The 18535-nt window shown below is 41.2% G+C and overlaps 1 pseudogene; it reads right to left on the bottom strand.

Moving 5' to 3' along the window:
* Positions 1–15703: 15703 nt before the first annotated feature.
* On the bottom strand, positions 15704–18214 carry LOC121557180 (annotated as a pseudogene).
* Between the last annotated feature and the right edge of the window lie 321 nt (positions 18215–18535).

Genomic DNA, 18535 nt, shown 5'->3' with positions numbered 1-18535 from the left:
GAACACACAGTCATTGAAGGATACACCTGAACTCACACACACACACACTTACACACAGTCAGCATATAACTTTGTGTGTGTCCAGTGTGTGTGTGTGTGTGTCCAGTGTGTGTGTGTATCCAGTGTGTGTTTGTCTAGTGTGTGTGTCCCCAGTGTGTGTGTGTGTGTCTAGTGTGTGTCCCCAGTGTGTGTGTGTCCCCAGTGTGTGTGTCCCCAGTGTGTGTGTGTCCCCAGTGTGTGTGTGTGTGTCCCCAGTGTGTGTGTGTGTGTGTCCAGTGTGTGTGTGTGTGTCAAGTTTGCGTGTGTGTCAAGTTTGCGTGTGTGTGTGTGTGTCCAGTGTGTGTTTGTGTGTGTGTCCAGTGTGTGTGTGTGCCCAGTGTGTGTGTGCCCAGTGTGTGTGTGCCCAGTGTGTGTGTGTGTGTCTAATGTGTGTGTGTGTGTCCAGTGTGTGTGTGTGTCTAATGTGTGTGTGTGTGTGTCTAGTGTGTTTGTCCAGTGTGTGTACCCAGTGTGTGTGTGTCCCCAGTGTGTGTGTGACCCCAGTGTGTGTGTCCAGTGTGTGTGTGTGTGTCTAGTGTGTGTGCGTGTGTGTCCAGTGTGTGTGTGTGTGTGTGTCCAGTGTGTGTTTGTGTGTGTTTGTGTGTGTGTCCAGTGTGTGTTTGTGTGTGTGTGTGTCCAGCGTGTGTGGGTCCAGTGTGTTTGTGTGTCCAGCGTGTGTGTGTGTGTGTGTGTGTCCAGTGTGTGTACTGATACACGTGCGCACACACACTGGACACACACACACACACACACACACACACACTGGACACACACACAGTCTTTATATAATTTAGTCCAAGTGGTGGTCAGAATGTTTGTCTTAACTAGCCTGATGACTCCAACATGTCTGATATGAACATTGACATAAACCCTCTACATACTTGAGTTTCTCCAGTCTGCAGTGTGGATCCTCCAGTCCAGCAGAGAGCAGTCTGACTCCTGAGTCTCCTGTGTGATTGTAGCTCAGGTCCAGCTCTCTCAGGTGTGAGGGGTTTGACTTCAGAGCTGAGACCAGAGAAGCACAGCCTTCCTCTGTGACTAGACAGTGTGACAGCCTGCAAAGAGTAAAATAATTTGGTCCCTTTGAACGCAATGACTACATCAAGCCTGTGACTGCCATGATTAAGAAAATTCATGAATGATTCATTAATAATAATAATAATAATAATAATAATAATAATAATAATGAGTGAGAGAGTTAAAGAGGCTACAACAAAACATGCTAACCTCTCACCATTAACCTCAAATAAAAGGTGACATTCTGTACTGTCACCTAATATGAAACGTTTTATCTCAAATCTAAATTGCTGGAGCATAGCACCAAATGTAAAACTGTAAGCTTCACTGTCCAAACACATATGGTGTGGACTATGTGTGCCTGGTAAACACATGTGGATCTGGTGAACAGTTCTCACTTGTTGACCAACAACAGGAATACTGACCTCAGAGTCTCCAGTTTCCAGTGGGGATTCCCCAGTCCAGCAGAGAGCAGCTTCACTCCTGAATCCTTCAGGTCATTGTTACTCAGATCCAGCTCACTCAGGTGTGAGGGGTTTGACTTCAGAGCTGAGACCAGAGAAGCACAGCCTTTCTCTGTGAGTCCACAGAATGACAGCCTGACAAAGAGATCATCATGATTTCACAAATGACAGCCTGCAAAGAGTAAAATCATTTAAAAACCACACAACTATTCTGTGGCAGTATATTTTTTAAACATATTCAGATTTATCAGTGTCCTGAAACCTGCCATATCTATTCATAAATGGATGTATCATTATTAGAAATGATCATAATATTGCTTGTAGAGAGAAAAATGTATAGTACGAATATTTGAGTAGACTGACCAGAGCAGTTTAAAAAGCAGTATCAGTCAAAAGACAGACAGTGAGGTATCAGATTTAGATTGTATTGAGTATACAGTCCACACCATATCTATTTTGACGGTGAAGCTAACATTTTAAATGTGGCTCTGTACTCCAGCATTTTGGATTTGAGATCAAATGGTTCATATGAGGTGACAGTATATAATGTCACTTTTCATTTGAGGGTATTGTCAAGTTGTGTATGGTTCACACTGCAGCTCTTTGCCCAAACTTGAAAAAGGCCTCTTTAAGGACTGAAGGACGCAAGGGACAACTCAATTTTCTTCGGACTTATTTTATTTAATTCCAGTTCGTTAGTTAGTCAGTTAGTTAGTTGGTTGATAACCTTTAAAGGCAAAACACGAAAATAAATATACATTACTTCAAGTAAGGTCATTTCAAATTAAATATATAATCTCAATGTAGTCATATTATCTAAATTATACTATATATACACTAAATTAGACAATTTGTCTCAATTCTCAACACAAATAAACACCTAACAGGCAACAATTTTACACAACAATGTCCATGTGCCTACCGGTTGAGTCTCCAGAATCCTAAATGAGCTGAATGTGTATGCTCTGTCGCAGCCGGCCGCGACCGGGAGACTCATGGGCGGCGCACAATTGGCCCAGCGTCGTCCAGGGTAGGGGAGGGAATGGCTCAGTTGATAGAGCATGTATGTAGCTCAGTTGATAGAGCATGGCGTTTGCAACGGCAGGATTGTGGGATCGATTCCCACGGGGGGCCAGTATAAAAAAAAAGTATTACTAATAATAATAAATAAAACGAAACAATTATTCACTAACTGTAAGTCGCTCTGGATAAGAGCGTCTGCTAAATGACTAAAATGTAAATGTAATGAGTCTTCTCTTCCATGAAGGAATTCCAGTGAAATGCTTTTTCAACAAACATTTCACCACCTGGTATCACAAAGGTGCACCAGTATATATGTTCCCCAGGGAAACACAAGCTAATGATGGGTTCCACAATGCACACACTTTTTGCCCCCTGCTGGTGTTTTATCTTTGAAATAAGTTGAAAATGTGAATGCCTTGAATATGAATACCTGTCTTTTGACGCAACACCTCCCACTTGATCTCCTGGTTCTTGAACCCAAGGAGGTCACATCGGCTTTATCTTCGATGGCTTTACTTCTGCTCTACAGGTAATAACACAACATGACGTCCCTGTGTAGAATTGTAGCAGGGATTTTGGTTGAACGTTTCTTTGTTTTGTCTCCATGAACATGCTTCAAAGTTGAGATGGGATAACTTGGGAAGGTTCGTATATTTGGATCTCTCACAATGCCCTTCTTGTCAGCGATTAAATTGATGACCCTACCAAGCTTATACTGACTCCTCAAAGCGTTCTGGTCTGCAAGCCAGACGACGTCTCCAACGGCCACGTTTCGCTGCTTTGTGTGCCACTTACTCCTCACAAACAGGTCCAGCCAACTGACTCCACTTCCTCCAGAACCAGTTAACTTCCGCTTGAATGACTCTTAACCGTTAGTAGGAGTAGTCTTCAAACTCAAAGCTTCCTAAGTCTCCCCTAGGTCCTTCCAAGCAGAAGAGAATTAGGGCTGATGTATTCTATGCAGTCCTCCCGGCTCTGAGTTCTGGCATCTATGGGCCTTTTCATTGGCAAGGTTAGCAGCCATGAACATAAATGTTTCAAACTCACTCCATGTGAAGAGTCCTTCTCCTCTCATATTGTGCAAGGCCCGCTTCACAGTGCGAACAGCTGCTCAGATGTAATTTGTTGATCCAGGAAGTGGTACAGCTCTTTGAGGGCAGGTCTGGCACCCACAAAGTTATTTCCAGGATCTGAACACAGTTTATTTGGATGCCATCTCAGTGCCTTGAATCTTTGGTAGGCCAGTAAGAAGCCTTCCGTTGACTGGTCACTGACAACATCTGTGTGTATAGCTATGGATGCCATACAGCAGAAGACAATTCCCCACACCTTGAGCTTGACTTTATTTCTCACCTTGTCCTTGACTTCATATGGTCCAAATAAGTCCACTGTTGTGTACTCAAATGGTCTGGCTGGTGTTATACGCTCGGGTGGAAGGGCACTCATGATCTGTTGGCCCTTTCTGGCCCTAGCCTTTCTGCACACCACACAGTTATCAACTCTCTTTTTAGCCAGCTTCCAGCCTTTTATCACCCAGGCTTTCTTCCTCATCCGGAGGAGTGTACCTGCTATTTCTTCATGGTTTGCATCATGGGCCTCTTGAGCTAGGAGAGTGGATATCCATGCCTCATATGGTAGAATTGGTACAGCAGTCTCGTCCTCATCAAAGATCTTGAACCTCCCTCCACAAACCAAGAGCCCAGTCTCTTCATTTCTGTAAACACAGAGTCTGTTGAGAGTGGTGTCTTGAAAGGTTATACCTTCTTGAGCTGCAAGGAACAGGTCTCTTAGTGCATCTTCACACTCCCCAACAGTGAGTACAGCTTGTTTGCCTCTGGACCTCCAGTTTGTTGAAAAAATTCCCTCCCACTTTGGTTTATCTGAGGCTGAATTCTTGGTCAACACTTCTTTCCATTTCGTTGCAGCTCTCCAAACCCAGGCAGTGACTCGGATCAGCCTGTTCAGGCTGCTGAATTTCCTGATGTCAATCAGTTTTGTTACCGCAGAGCCAGCTGGTGGTCTTAGGTTCATCTGGGTTATTTTGCCTGCTTTGCTGTGCATCACTCTGACTTTCCTTCTGAACTCCCACTTCAGGAAGCACATCATTCTTGTTTCTCTTGGCCTGCGCTCTGGTCAGTGCTGCAGAGAAATATTTCCTTTGAAGTTTGTTTATGCCTTCCTTGGCATAAGCTGCAATTTCTTTGGCTGACTTCTGTGGCCACTCTTCCACAGGTTGGCGCAGGAACACTGGTCCATTCTGCCACTGCCACATCAATTTCTATACGACTGTGTTTTTCAATGTACTTTCGAAGTCGTGCTGTGCAGACAGCACCGCTGATTTCAGCTCTCCAGAGAAATCTGTGGAGATGCATCTCCAGGTTTTCTAACCACACCGAATTGTACATCTTCCTTATGTCGCCAAGAGCAGCATGGACACCTCTTCTGAACCTGAGTAGTACTGCTCGGATGGGATTGAGGACATCAGGCCCTTTCAGCAGCAGGTCATTCATGCTGACCCCTTTAAACTTCTGGCTGCTGTTCCATACCAGTCGCACAGGTGTTGTGACAGAGTGTGGGTTTGGCAACACCAAGTGGCTGATATACCATACTGGTCCTTTCCAGCTGGCGATCATCTCTTTGGTGAGTTTCTTTGCTGCTCTTCTCTCCATCATTTCATGCACTTGAGCTGTGTATGCTATTTTCCACTCTGGCTCTTTTTTGAGTTGTTTTTCTGTTCTTAAGAAGGTGGCTTCAACCCCACTCCTGTTGTAGGGAAGGGAACTTGGATCTTGAATCCAGGGGTATTTTGTGTCCCAGTGCGGTTCATCGCTGTGAGCATCTGCTTTGATGTAGGTGAGGCCTTTCCTTATGATCTCCAGCTGTCTTTCCTCACTCAGAGTCATTTCCTTGCCTCCTGGTTGACAATAGCCACACCGGCATCCTCCACACTTCGGTTCACAAGCTGCTCCAATGCTATCCCATTTACACCAATCCAAGAACTCTCTGCGAGCAACTGTGCTTTTGGTTTCAGATGTGAACTCTTATGTTTTAGTTATCTCTTGATACACTGACAGCGGTTGCTCTCATGGATCGAGCAAAGTGCGTTCCAGACCTGTGTGCGGCCATATCGACTTCTTCAAACAGATCTGGATGTGCTCCACCAACAGTCTTTCCTAGCGGGCTCTCCCATAGGACAAGGTCTCCAATCACCTTCACTCTTTTTGGAGCAAGTCTTCCTTCGCGGTGGCTTATCAGTAGCTCAATCCTCTCCGGTCTCCTCAGATCTCCTAGACTGACTTCTGGGAAGAACTTCTTGAGTTGCTCAGGTTTGATGCCCAATCGTTGCCAAATTTGCTTTTTTTAAAAGATAAAGCTATGGTGAAAAGCCTAGGAAAAAGTCTTGCTGGCACGAAAATAGGCATGAATGATCAGTTCCCGAGGGAGATTGTAGAAAGGCGCAAAGTTCTGTATCCAATCTTCAAGGAAAACAGATTAAAAGGGAAACGTGTTGCACTCGTGGTGGATAAACTATATATTGACAACCAAATGTTCAGAGACACAAAGACTACTCCATGGCTATTCTAAAAGTTGTAATAGAGGAGTCGAATATTGGAGCACCCAATACTAGCAATGATAGGGATTGTAATATTAAATAACATTTATAGTAAGTATAGTATTTTATAAAAGGATAAAACGACATAACAAGCAGAATAATACATCTTTAAATACAAATAATTAGAACATGGCTTTTTTGGCGGGAGGTTGTTGTTTTGGCGGATGGTTGTTGTGGTTGGTCCTGTGTTCTCTCTGGCGTCTTTTCCCCCTTGCGGCAGGTGTGGATGCGTGTGCGTTTGCACGCTCTGCCCATTTCTTCCGCAGTCAACCATGTGGTTTGAAAAAGTGCGGCGTTAAGTGAGTGAGAGGGGAAATGGTTGCATATCCCAGAGCCAACCGGGGGTCTATGAGCAGGGGTAGTGAGAGAGAGCTTTCAATTTTGTGTAGATGAGGGATATACATTTTTAAATATAGTATACATCTAATCTAATTTTTCATTGTCCTATCATGATGGTAAGATCCCTAACCCTATAACCTGGACACCCACCTGAGTGACCCATACACCAAAGAGAAGTTCCCATCTCTTTTATGGACCTGCTGTGAGTATGCAGCCTAAACAGATAAATAAATGCGGTCAGAGACCTACTTGAGCAGCACCGCCCCCTCAAGATTCTGAGCCTGCCTGGCAGGGTTGGTCCTACAAAGCCACAGCCCCCTGATGGGAGAGCATAATATACAAGGAAATTCTCAAAGCTGCTAATGAGAACCTTGACAACCTTTTACCTAGCCGGTGGGTATTCCGGTGGGGTACGCCCACCCAGGTAGTGGCAGTGCTGGCAACACTGGCTGCAGTAACCCATGGGGAGGGGGTCACACTCGGACAATCAGAGAGGGGGTTTATCATTGTGGCCCAGGTGGCACAAAATAATCAAAGGTCTGACCGAACGGAGATGCTTGGGAAAATGGTTACAACAGGGGATCATAGTGTTTGTGTCTCAGGTGAAGAGGGTGGATCTGATCTCCATCACCTAGGACTTGACATAGATTAAGTAGATTAATCAAATATCACATTGTTATCAATTTCTGCTCAATCTGCATGCTTTCTCAATCAGCTGTAACTGTATGTGCACTCGTAAATCCGGTTATTTCTCGAGATGGGCTCTGGGATATAACAGCCGTTGATTTTATGGTGGATTGTGGAGGAGGGGGGTTGAGTGTGTTGGAGTATGTGAGTATGTGCGTATGTGCTTGTCTGGCATCTGTTGTGGGGGGGTGGGGATGTTGGGGGGGGAGGAGGGGGTATGGGATGGACCACAGGAATTATTTGCTAGGATAATAATTGCTTGTCAATTAATTAAATGTAATACAATGGCAATCCGGGTTATATGTTAGAATCCTACGCATGAACTGCCGACATTATTACGCATATTAATTGATAATGATGGAAAATAGGATATGCATAATTTTTTTCAAATAGTTCTATAGATATATATATAGAGGTGAAAGCATTGGAAATGCTTTTGGCGGTTAATCTGCTTCTGTTTTGTGGGTGGTACTGTGTGCTGTTTTCGATGGATGGGTCCTGGCCTCTCGGGGCCTTAGGGATCCGGAGGGACGTGGGTGGGATGCTGATCACTGGGATGACGGCTAAACTTGGGATGGGGAGGGGCTTTAGCGGGGGAATTAGTGGAGAACAATTGAAGGGTTACTCCGTAGCAATGCAAATATCAAGGTACAGCTACAGTGGGGAAAAAAAGTATTTAGTCAGCCACCAATTGTGCAAGTTCTCCCACTTAAAAAGATGAGAGAGGCCTGTTATTTTCATCATAGGTACACGTCAATTATGACAGACAAAATGAGAAAAAAAAATCCAGAAAATCACATTGTAGGATTTTTAATGAATTTATTTGCAAATTATGGTGGAAAATAAGTTTTTGGTCAATAACAAAAGTTTCACAATACTTTGTTATATACCCTTTGTTGGCAATGACACAGGTCAAACGTTTTCTGTAAGTCTTCACAAGGTTTTCACACACTGTTGCTGGTATTTTGGCCCATTCCTCCATGCAGATCTCCTCTAGAGCAGTGATGTTTTGGGGCTGTCGCTGGGCAACACAGACTTTCAATTCCCTCCAAAGATTTTCTATGGGGTTGAGATCTGGAGACTCCAGGACCTTGAAATGCTTCTTACGAAGCCACTCCTTCGTTGCCCGGTCGGTGTGTTTGGGATCATTGTCATAATGAAAGACCCAGCCACGTTCCATCTTCAATGCCCTTGCTGATGGAAGGAGGTTTTCACTCAAAATCTCACGATACATGGCCCCATTCATTCTTTCCTTTACACGGATCAGTCGTCCTGGTCCCTTTGCAGAAAAACAGCCCCAAAGCATGATGTTTCCACCCCCATGCTTCACAGTAGGTATGGTGTTCTTTGGATGCAACTCAGCATTCTTTGTCCTCCAAACACGACGAGTTGAGTTTTTACCAAATAGTTAAATTTTGGTTTCATCTGACCATATGACATTCTCCCAATCCTCTTCTGGATCATCCAAATGCACTCTAGCAAACTTCAGATGGGCCTGGACATGTACTGGCTTAAGCAGGGGGACACGTCTGGCACTGCAGGATTTGAGTCCCTGTGTTACTGATGGTAGGCTTTGTTACTTTGGTCCCAGCTCTCTGCAGGTCATTCACTAGGTCCCCCCGTGTGGTTCTGGGATTTTTGCTCACCGTTCTTGTGATCATTTTGAACCCACGGGGTGAGATCTTGCGTGGAGCCCCAGATCGAGGGAGATTATCAGTGGTCTTGTATGTCTTCCATTTCCTAATAATTGCTCCCACAGTTGATTTCTTCAAACCAAGCTGCTTACCTATTGCAGATTCAGTCTTCCCAGCCTGGTGCAGGTCTACAATTTTGTTTCTGGTGTCCTTTGACAGCTCTTTGGTCTTGGCCATAGTGGAGTTTGGAGTGTGACTGTTTGAGGTTGTGGACAGGTGTCTTTTATACTGATAACAAGTTCAAACAGGTGCCATTAATACAGGTAACGGGTGGAGGACAGAGGAGCCTCTTAAATAAGAAGTTACAGGTCTGTGAGAGCCAGAAATCTTGCTTGTTTGTAGGTGACCAAATACGTATTTTCCACCCCTAATTTGCAAATAAATTCATTAAAATCCTACAATGTGATTTTCTGGATTTTTTTTCTCTCAATTTGTCTGTCATAGTTGACGTGTACCTATGATGAAAATTACAGGCCTCTCTCATCTTTTTAAGTGGGAGAACTTGCACAATTGGTGGCTGACTAAATACTTTTTTTCCCCCACTGTATATGGAGGCTTAAATATACTGATCTGGTGAGATATACATGGCGGAGACTGAATCAAGCTAGTCGTCTTGACTTCTTTCTTATCTCATTCTCGTTGGCACCAAAAGTAAAAAAAGTGTTGATAGGGGACAGAATGCGGTCGGACCATCATATAATAGGCATATACATTACTCTTACTGAATTTCCAAGTGGGCGAGGATATTGGAAATGTAATCAAAGCCTATTGGATGATAATTTATTCATAATTAGAACAAAGGAATTTATAACTGACTTTTTCCAACATAACATAGGTACAGCGAATCCCCTTATTGTATGGGACACCTTTAAATATGCCTTTAGAGGCCATGCAATTCAGTACTCATCTCGAAAACAAAAGCAATTTAGGTCAAAAGAGTTTATACTAAGAAAGGAAACAGAAAGTCTAACAGAACAGATAGATGGCAATAAAAACTCTAACATAGAGGCTCAGAATAAATTAGAGGAAAAACTAAAAGAAATTGAGAAACTTATTCAAGAAAGATCAAGTGCAATATATTATAAAAATAAAGCAAACTGGATGGAATTGTCACGATCGTCTATAACAGGAGACCAATGCGCAGCGTTGTGAGTGAACATGATGACTTTATTATTAAAGCAACCACGAAAAAACAACAAAAGACGATACGTGAAGTTCTCTATGACACCGACTGAACATAGCACAAGGAAACAAAAACCCACAAACACAAGGTGAAAACACACAGTTTAAATATGGCTCCCAATCAGAGATAACGAGCCGACAGCTGACACTCGTTACCTCCGATTGGGAGTCATTGACGACAACATACAACAACCTAGAAATATAACCCACAGACATGCAAACATAGAATTACACCCAAACCCCAACAAAACAACATACACTCTAGCTCACATACACAAGTCCTAGAGCCAGAGTGTCACAGGAATATGGGGTAAAATGCACAAAATTATTTTTTAATCTTCAACATAGGAATGCTACCAAAAATAACTTAATGAAACTGGTTACAATTGACGGAGTCACCCATAATTCACCAAATGATATTTTGAAGGAAGAAACAAAGTACTTTAAGCATATGTTTTCTTTTCAGTCGCCTCCATCTCCTCTAACTGAAGCTAATTGTAGAGATTTTTTTTCTATTGATAATGTCAAATTAACAGCCACACAGAAAGACTAATGTGAAGGTGAAATTACAGGGGAGGATCTTCTGGATGCAATTAAAGACTTTAAGTCTGGGAAAACCCCAGGGTTGGATGGCATACCAGTCGAGGTATACCAAACCCTTTTTGATATACTAAGAGGACCGTTATTAGCATGTTTTAACCACTCCTATGTAAATGGTAGATTATCTGACACTCAAGAAGAAGGTCTGATCTCATTATTACTGAAACAGGATACAAGTGGAAAATATAAAGATCCAGTCCATTTACAAAATTGGAGGCACCTTACACTTCAGTGTTGTAATGCAAATATTCTAGCAAAATGTATAGCGCATAGAATTAAAAAGGTATTGTCAGATATTATTCATTCTAATCAGACAGGTTTTTTTACATGGAAGATACATTGGAGATAATATAAGGCAAGTATTGGAAACAATAGAACACTATGGAAAATATGGGAAACCAGGCCTGCTATTCATAGCAGACTTCGAAAAGGCATTTGATAAAGTTCGACTGGGGGTTTATATATAAATGCCTGGAGCATTTCAATTTTGGAGAATCTCTTATAAAATGGGTCAAAATCATGTAAAGTAACCCTAGGTGTAAAATAGTAAATAATGGCTATTTCTCAGAAAGTTTTAAACTGTCAAGAGGAGTGAAAAAAGGTTGTCCACTATCGGCATATCTATTTATTGTGGCCATCGAGATGTTAGCTATTAAAATCAGATCCAATAATAATATCAGAGGATTAGAAATCCAGGGCTTAAAAACAAAGGTGTCATTGTACGCTGATGATTCATGTTTTCTTTTAAATCCACAACTAGAATCCCTCCACAGCCTCATAGAGGATCTAGATACATTTTCTAACCTCTCTGGATCACAACCAAATTATGACAAATGTACTATATTATGTATTGGATCACTAAAAAATACAATTTTTACATTACCATGTAGTTTACCAATAAAATGGTCTGATGGTGATGTGGATATACTCAGAATACATATCCCAAAGGAAATAAATGATCTCAGTTCAATACATTTTAATAGAAAGTTAGCAAAAATAGATAAGATCTTACTACCATGGAAAGGAAAATACCTGTCAATTTGTGGAAAAATCACCCTGATTAACTCTTTAGTATTATCCCAGTTTACCTATTTGCTTATGGTCTTGCCTACACCTAGCGAACAGTTTTTTAAATTATATGAGAAAAAAAATATTCAATTTTATTTGGAACGGCAAGCCAGACAAAATTAAAAGGGCATATTTATATAATGAATATGAATTCGGAGGACAGAAATTATTAAATATTAAAGCATTAGACCTATCACTAAAAGCTTCAGTCATACAAAATTTATACTTAAATCCGAACTGGTTCTCAAGCAAATTAGTAAGATTGTCTCACCCAATGTTCAAGAAAGGCCTTTTTCCCTTTATTCAGATTACAACAACTCATTTGCTGTTATCTGAAAAGGAAATCATCTCCCAAATATCACAATTTCTAAAACAAGCCATAGAAAGTTGGTTGCAATTTCAATTTAATCCTCCAGAAACGACAGAACAAATAATGCAACAAATATTGTGGTTAAATTCAAATATACTAATTGACAAAAAACCTTTCTTTTTTGACAGAATGTTTAAAAAATGTATAATCTTCGTAAATGATATCATCGGTAGGACTGGTGGAGTTATGTTGCACATGCAGCTAACAAAAACATATGGAAATGTCTGCTCTGCCCAAAATTACAACCAAATAATTGCAGCCTTACCGCAAAAGTGGAAGAGGAAAGTGGAAGGGGGAGAAAGTAAGGAACTTGTCTGTCGGCCTTGCATTAAAGAACATAATTGGTTAAGGAAAACTGTGATAAATAAAAAAGTATATCAGTTTCACTTAAGGACCAAATGATTGACAGCCGTCCCATATAGATTGCAAAATAGTTGGGAAGACATTTTTGACGTACCGATCCCATGGCATAGTGTTTATGAACTGACACGCAAAACGACACCGGATTCAAAAATGAGAATCTTTCAATTTAAATTATTATATAAAATTCTTGCTACCAATAGAATGTTATTTATATGGGGGATACAATCTTCCCAGCTCTGCATATTTTGCTGTGAAGAGACAGAATCATTAGATCATTTGTTTTGGTTCTGTCCATTTGTAGCTTGTTTTTGGACACGGAATGGCTAAAGGATTGCAATATTTACCTAGAGCTAACCTTGAAGATAGCATTACTGGGTGATCTGAAAAGTCATAGTCAATCGATCAATAATATAATAATACTTTTAGCAAAAATGTTTATTTTTAATTCAAAATCTGTAGAAACAATGAGAATAGAAAGGTTCAGAACTTTTGTAAAACATCACAGTACGGTTGAAATATATATGGCAAATAGAAATCCTATATGGATGGTTTTAAGAGATAAATGGGAGGTATTGAATAGAGTTGAAGGATGGGACTAATAACAAATAACAACAAATAATAACAAAGATAGCTAATAATGTAAGCATACTGTGTCCATAATAAGTATATAGGTTGTATGTTGGGAGCTTTTGGGAAAGAGCACAGTAAGAAAGATATGGCATATAGAAGCAAACCGGATGGACATCATGAAAATGATCGGAGAGGTTGAGAGTAGAAGAAGTTCAGGAGCAAAAAAATAATAATATATATAATAGAATTATTGTAAAATTAACTGTGTCCATAAGGTGTAGATAGTAAGTATAGACCGGAAGTAGAGGCCTGGTCATTGTTGTTCACTAATTAACTTCAAGTAGGGAAAGGATGGTGGGGTTGAAAAGTAATAAAGGGGAGTATATATATAAAAAACATGGGGGATTGGAAGTGATGCAGACAATTACATTGATAGAAGATACAATCTATCTGCAATATTAAGCTGACCCCCCAAAAAAAAAAAGAAAAAAAAAAAAAGAAGATGGCTCTGGTCAGTACGTACATATATAAATATATACATTGTATTTGAAACATTCAGTTCATTTAGGATTCTCGAGACTCAACCGGTTATCAACTGTCAAGTTGTGTATGGTTCACACTGCAGCTCTTTGGCCAAACTTGAAAAAGGCCTCTTTAAGGACTGAAGGACGCAAGGGACAACTCAATTTTCTTCTGACTTATTTAATTTAATTCCAGTTCGTTAGTTAGGTAGTCAGTTAGTTAGGTTGATAACCTGCTATTTCTTCATGGTTTGCATCATGGGCCTCTTGAGCTAGGAGAGTGGATATCCATCTACTCCTTTATACATATCTATTTCACCATTTAGAAAAATAAAATCACTTTATGTATCTAGTCCCCCTATTTGAAGAAGTCATAAGTATTCTGACCAATTAAAGTAGTCGAAAGTTTAGTATTTGGTCCCAAAGTCGTTGGTTGCATTTGCAGTTTGTTTTGGTTGTGTTTTGGGTTATGTTTTGTCCAATAGTAACTGAATGGTGGATGATGACTGGAGTAATTGTCTGTCTAAGTGAGTAGATAACATGTTTCTAAACACTACTGAATGAATCCTGATGATGCCATGATTAAGAATAATCATGAATGAGTCATGAATAATAATGAATGAGAAAGTTACAGAGGCTACAACAAAACATGCTAACTTCTCACCATTAACATCAAATAAAAGGTGACATTCTGTAATGTCACCTAATATGAAACGTTTTATCTCAAATCCAAAATGCTGGAGCATAGCACCAAATGTAAAACTGTAAGCTTCACTGTCCAAACACATATGGTGTGGACTATGTGTGCCTGGTAAACACATGTGGATCTGGTGAACAGTTATCACTTATTGACCAACTACAGGAATACTGACCTCAGAGTCTCCAGTTTCCAGTGGGGATTCCCCAGTCCAGCAGAGAGCAGCTTCACTCCTGAATCCTTCAGGTCATTGTTACTCAGATCCAGATCTCTCAGGTGTGAGGGGTTTGACCTCAGAGCTGAGATCAGAGAAGCACAGCCTTCCTCTGTGACTCGACAGCCTGACAGCCTGCAAAGAGTCAAATCATATTAAAACCACACTGCTATTCTTTTTGTCGTCAATGAGCTAGGAGAGTTGATATCCATCTACTCCTTTATACATATCTATTTCACCATTTAGAAAAATAAAATCACTTTATGTATCTAGTCCCCCTATTTGAAGAAGTCATAAGTATTCTGACCAATTAAAGTAGTCGAAAGTTTAGTATTTGGTCCCAAAGTCGTTGGATGCATTTGCAGTTTGTTTTGGTTGTGTTTTGGGTTATGTTTTGTCCAATAGTAACTGAATGGTGGATGATGACTGGAGTAATTGTCTGTCTAAGTGAGTAGACAACATGTTTCTAAACACTACTGAATGAATCCTGATAATACCATGATTAAGAAAATCATGAATGAATCATGAGCAATAATGAATGAGAAAGTTACAGAGGCTACAACAAAACATGCTAACCTCTCACCATTACCAATAACAGAGGGGGTATGATCCTTGTTCCTCTGTAACTTTCTCATTCATCATCATTCACGATTTATTCTTGATTATTCATAATCATGGTAGCATCCACATGAATGTAGAAGTGTTCAGAAACATCTTCTATTCTTACTGACAATACAAGTGAAGTGACTCCAAAATGACAGGACATTATTCACCATTCAGTTACTATTTGGAAAAACATAATCCAAAACACAACCAAAACAAGCGGCAAATGCATTCAACAAGTTTGTATAGTCACATGCTTGATGTAATCACTGCAGGTAAGGAATATGGGACTAAACACTAAACTTTTGACTAAATTTGTCCAAATAATTATGACTTTTTCAAATGGGAGAACTAGATATATGAAGTGCTTTCATTTCTAAACAGTAACACAGATATGTATGAATACCCTCAAATAAAAAGTAACATTCTGTACTGTCGCCTAATATGAAACAATTTCAAATCCAAAATGCTGGAGCATAGCACCAAATTTAAAACCGTAAGCTTCACTGTCCAAACACATATGGTGTGGACTATGTGTTCCTGGTAAACACATGTGGATCTGGTGAACAGTTATCACTTGTTGACCAACTACAGGAATACTGACCTCAGAGTCTCCAGTTTACAGTGGGGATTCCTCAGTCCAGCAGAGAGCAGCTTCACTCCTGAATCCTTCAGGTCATTGTTACTCAGATCAAGCTCTCTCAGGTGTGAGGAGTTTGAACTGAGAGCTGAGGCCAACAATTCACAGGATGTGTCTGTGAGTTTACAGCCAGTGAGTCTGCCAACACAGAGTAAATACCATGACAGATAGTTTGTATTATAATGTTATGCTTAGCTTTCCCTGCTTACACTGTTAGCCCACTAATAATATGAACACCTGGCTTTTATGATTAGTTTGTCTTATAGTTTTCAGCTGATAGCAAGTTTAGTCAGCCAATGAAAATGCTGTTGTAACTACAATGTATTTTGGTGTGCAATATTTACATGAATTCTTACAGAGCTTTCCTGCAGCTTCTCACAGCTGGGAGCAGTCTCCTACGACCCTCCTCTGATGTCTTGTATACCTTCAGGTCAAACACATCCAGAACTTCCTCTGATATCTGTAGCATGTAGGCCAGTGCTGAACAGTGAGCATGTGTGAGGTTTTTGGATCTGTTCTCAGAACTCAAGTACGCTTGGATTTCCTCTTGTACTGAATAGTCTTTCATCTCTATCAGACAGTGGAAGAGATTGATGCACCTCTCAGGGGAGATGTTCTTCCTCTGCATCACCTTAAGGGATCGGATTGTTTTCTGGACACTCTCTGGACTGCTTTCTGTCTGTGTCACCAGACCTTGTAGGAGTTTCTGATTGGACTCCAGTGACATGCCATGAAGGAAGCGGACAAAGAGGTCCAGGTGTCCGTTCTTGCTCTCCAAGGCTTCAACCACAGCACTCTTCAGCAGCTCATGCAAGGTTAGCTCTTCAGATGCAGCTCTAGACTTTCTCTTGAGGAAGGGCTTCAGTGCGTCCATGTTCTTGGTTGTGTAACAATGGTACATGTAGACAGCTGAGAGAAACTCCTGAATGCTCAGATGAACAAAGCAGTACACCACTCTCTGAAATAACACAGACTCTTCTTTAAAGATTTGTGTGCACACTCCTGAGTACACTGAGGCTTCTTTGGCATCAATGCCACACTCTTTCAGGTCTTCTTCATAGAACATGAGATTACCCTTCTGCAGATTTTCAAACGCCAGCTTCCCCAGCTTCAGAAGAACTTCCTTATCTGACTCCATGAGCTCCTCTTGATCCATCTAATCTCTTCCATGATACTTCTTGTTTTTCAGGCTGGTCTGAATGAGCAGGAAGTGTATTAACATCTCAGTCAGAGTCGTGGGCATCTCTCTCCTCTTGTCTGTACTCAACATGTGTTCAAGGACTATTGCAGAAATCCAACAGAAGACTGGAATGTGGCACATGATGTGGAGGCTCCTTGATGTCTTTATGTGTGAGATGATTCTGCTGGCCAGGTCCTCATCACTGAATCTCTTCCTGAAGTACTCCTCCTTCTGTGGGTCATTGAACCCTCGTACCTCTGTCACCTGGTCAACACACTCAGGGGGGATCTGATTGGTTGCTGCTGGTCGGGAGGTTATCCATAGGAGAGCAGAGGGAAGCAGATTCCCCTTGATGAGGTTTGTCAGCAGAACATCGACAGACGATGTCTGGGTGACATCAGACACCTTTTCATTGTGCTGGAAATCCAATGGAAGTCTGCTTTCATCCAAACCATCAAAGATGAACATAGCTTTACAAGCAGTGAGTTTCTTTGCATTGCCTATGTCTAGTTCTGTGTGGAAGCCATTTAAAAGTCTGAGAAGACTGTACTGGAGATCTTTAATCAAGTTCAGCTCCCGGAAAGGAAGCACAAATATGATATCCACATCTTGGTTCGCCTTCTCTTCACCCCAGTCTAGGATGAACTTCTGCACAGAGACTGTTTTTCTGATGCCAGCGATGCCCTTCGTCAGCACAGTTCTGATGCTTCTCTCTTGGCCTGGTAAGGGTTTAAAGATGTCATTGCAGTGGATTGCTGTGTCATGTGAGGTTGGCGTCCTGGATGCTGTCTCTAGCTGCCACACCTCATGTTCATTGTTAACCCCTTCACTCTCTCCCTCTGTGATGTAGAGCTCTGTGTAAATCCTGTTGAGGGGAGTTTGGTTCCCTGCTTTTTCCATGCCTTCTATCACACATTCATACCTCCTTTTCAGACTGTCTTTATGGTTTACTATAGCTCTCTGCAGGCTGTCATCCACTACAAGGGAAGAGGAAAAATGATGTGTATCAGAAACATTCATTGACAGGATGAAAAGTGGGCCTTCCACAACTACAGTAACTTCTACTATCTCATAATATTGTAGTTAACTACTGTAAATCATATTAAGGTATTGACTTGGCCCACGTGTGCAAGTGGTCTTACTGTTTTCAGAGCCTCTTGTTTTATTGGGTTGACTCAGCTGCTGTAGTACAGGCCGTGTTCTGGATCTCTTTCTACACTGAGGACAGTCATAGTCTCCTGAAGGAGCAGGTTTCTCCCAGTATCTGGTGATGCACTGTCTGCAGAACCTGTGTCCACAGGTGATAGAGACTGGATCCCTCAGCACCTGCTGACACACTGCACACCTGGACTGATCCTCTGGCAGAGTAGACCATCCACTACAGAGATAAAGGAGAGAGAGAGAGATTGTAGATGTTAATACTGATCCTCTAATAGAGTAGACCTTCCACTACAGAGATAAAGGAGAGAGATATTGTAGATGTTAATACTGTTCATAGACAGACAGCTGGGAACAGTATACTCTGCTCTCTGAGTGTGGTAGTAGCCTCTGGAATGGATAACATGTCCACAGTGGTATTACTAAACTATATGAACTCAGAAGGTTGTAGAAACATGTCCACAGTGGTATTACTAAACTATATGAACTCAGA

Source organism: Coregonus clupeaformis, unplaced genomic scaffold (assembly GCF_020615455.1).
Source record: "Coregonus clupeaformis isolate EN_2021a unplaced genomic scaffold, ASM2061545v1 scaf0463, whole genome shotgun sequence".
Classification (NCBI taxonomy): Eukaryota; Metazoa; Chordata; class Actinopteri; order Salmoniformes; family Salmonidae; genus Coregonus; species Coregonus clupeaformis.
The sequence above is the reverse complement of the archived record's forward strand: the minus strand, read 5'-3'. Positions and strand labels throughout refer to the sequence as shown.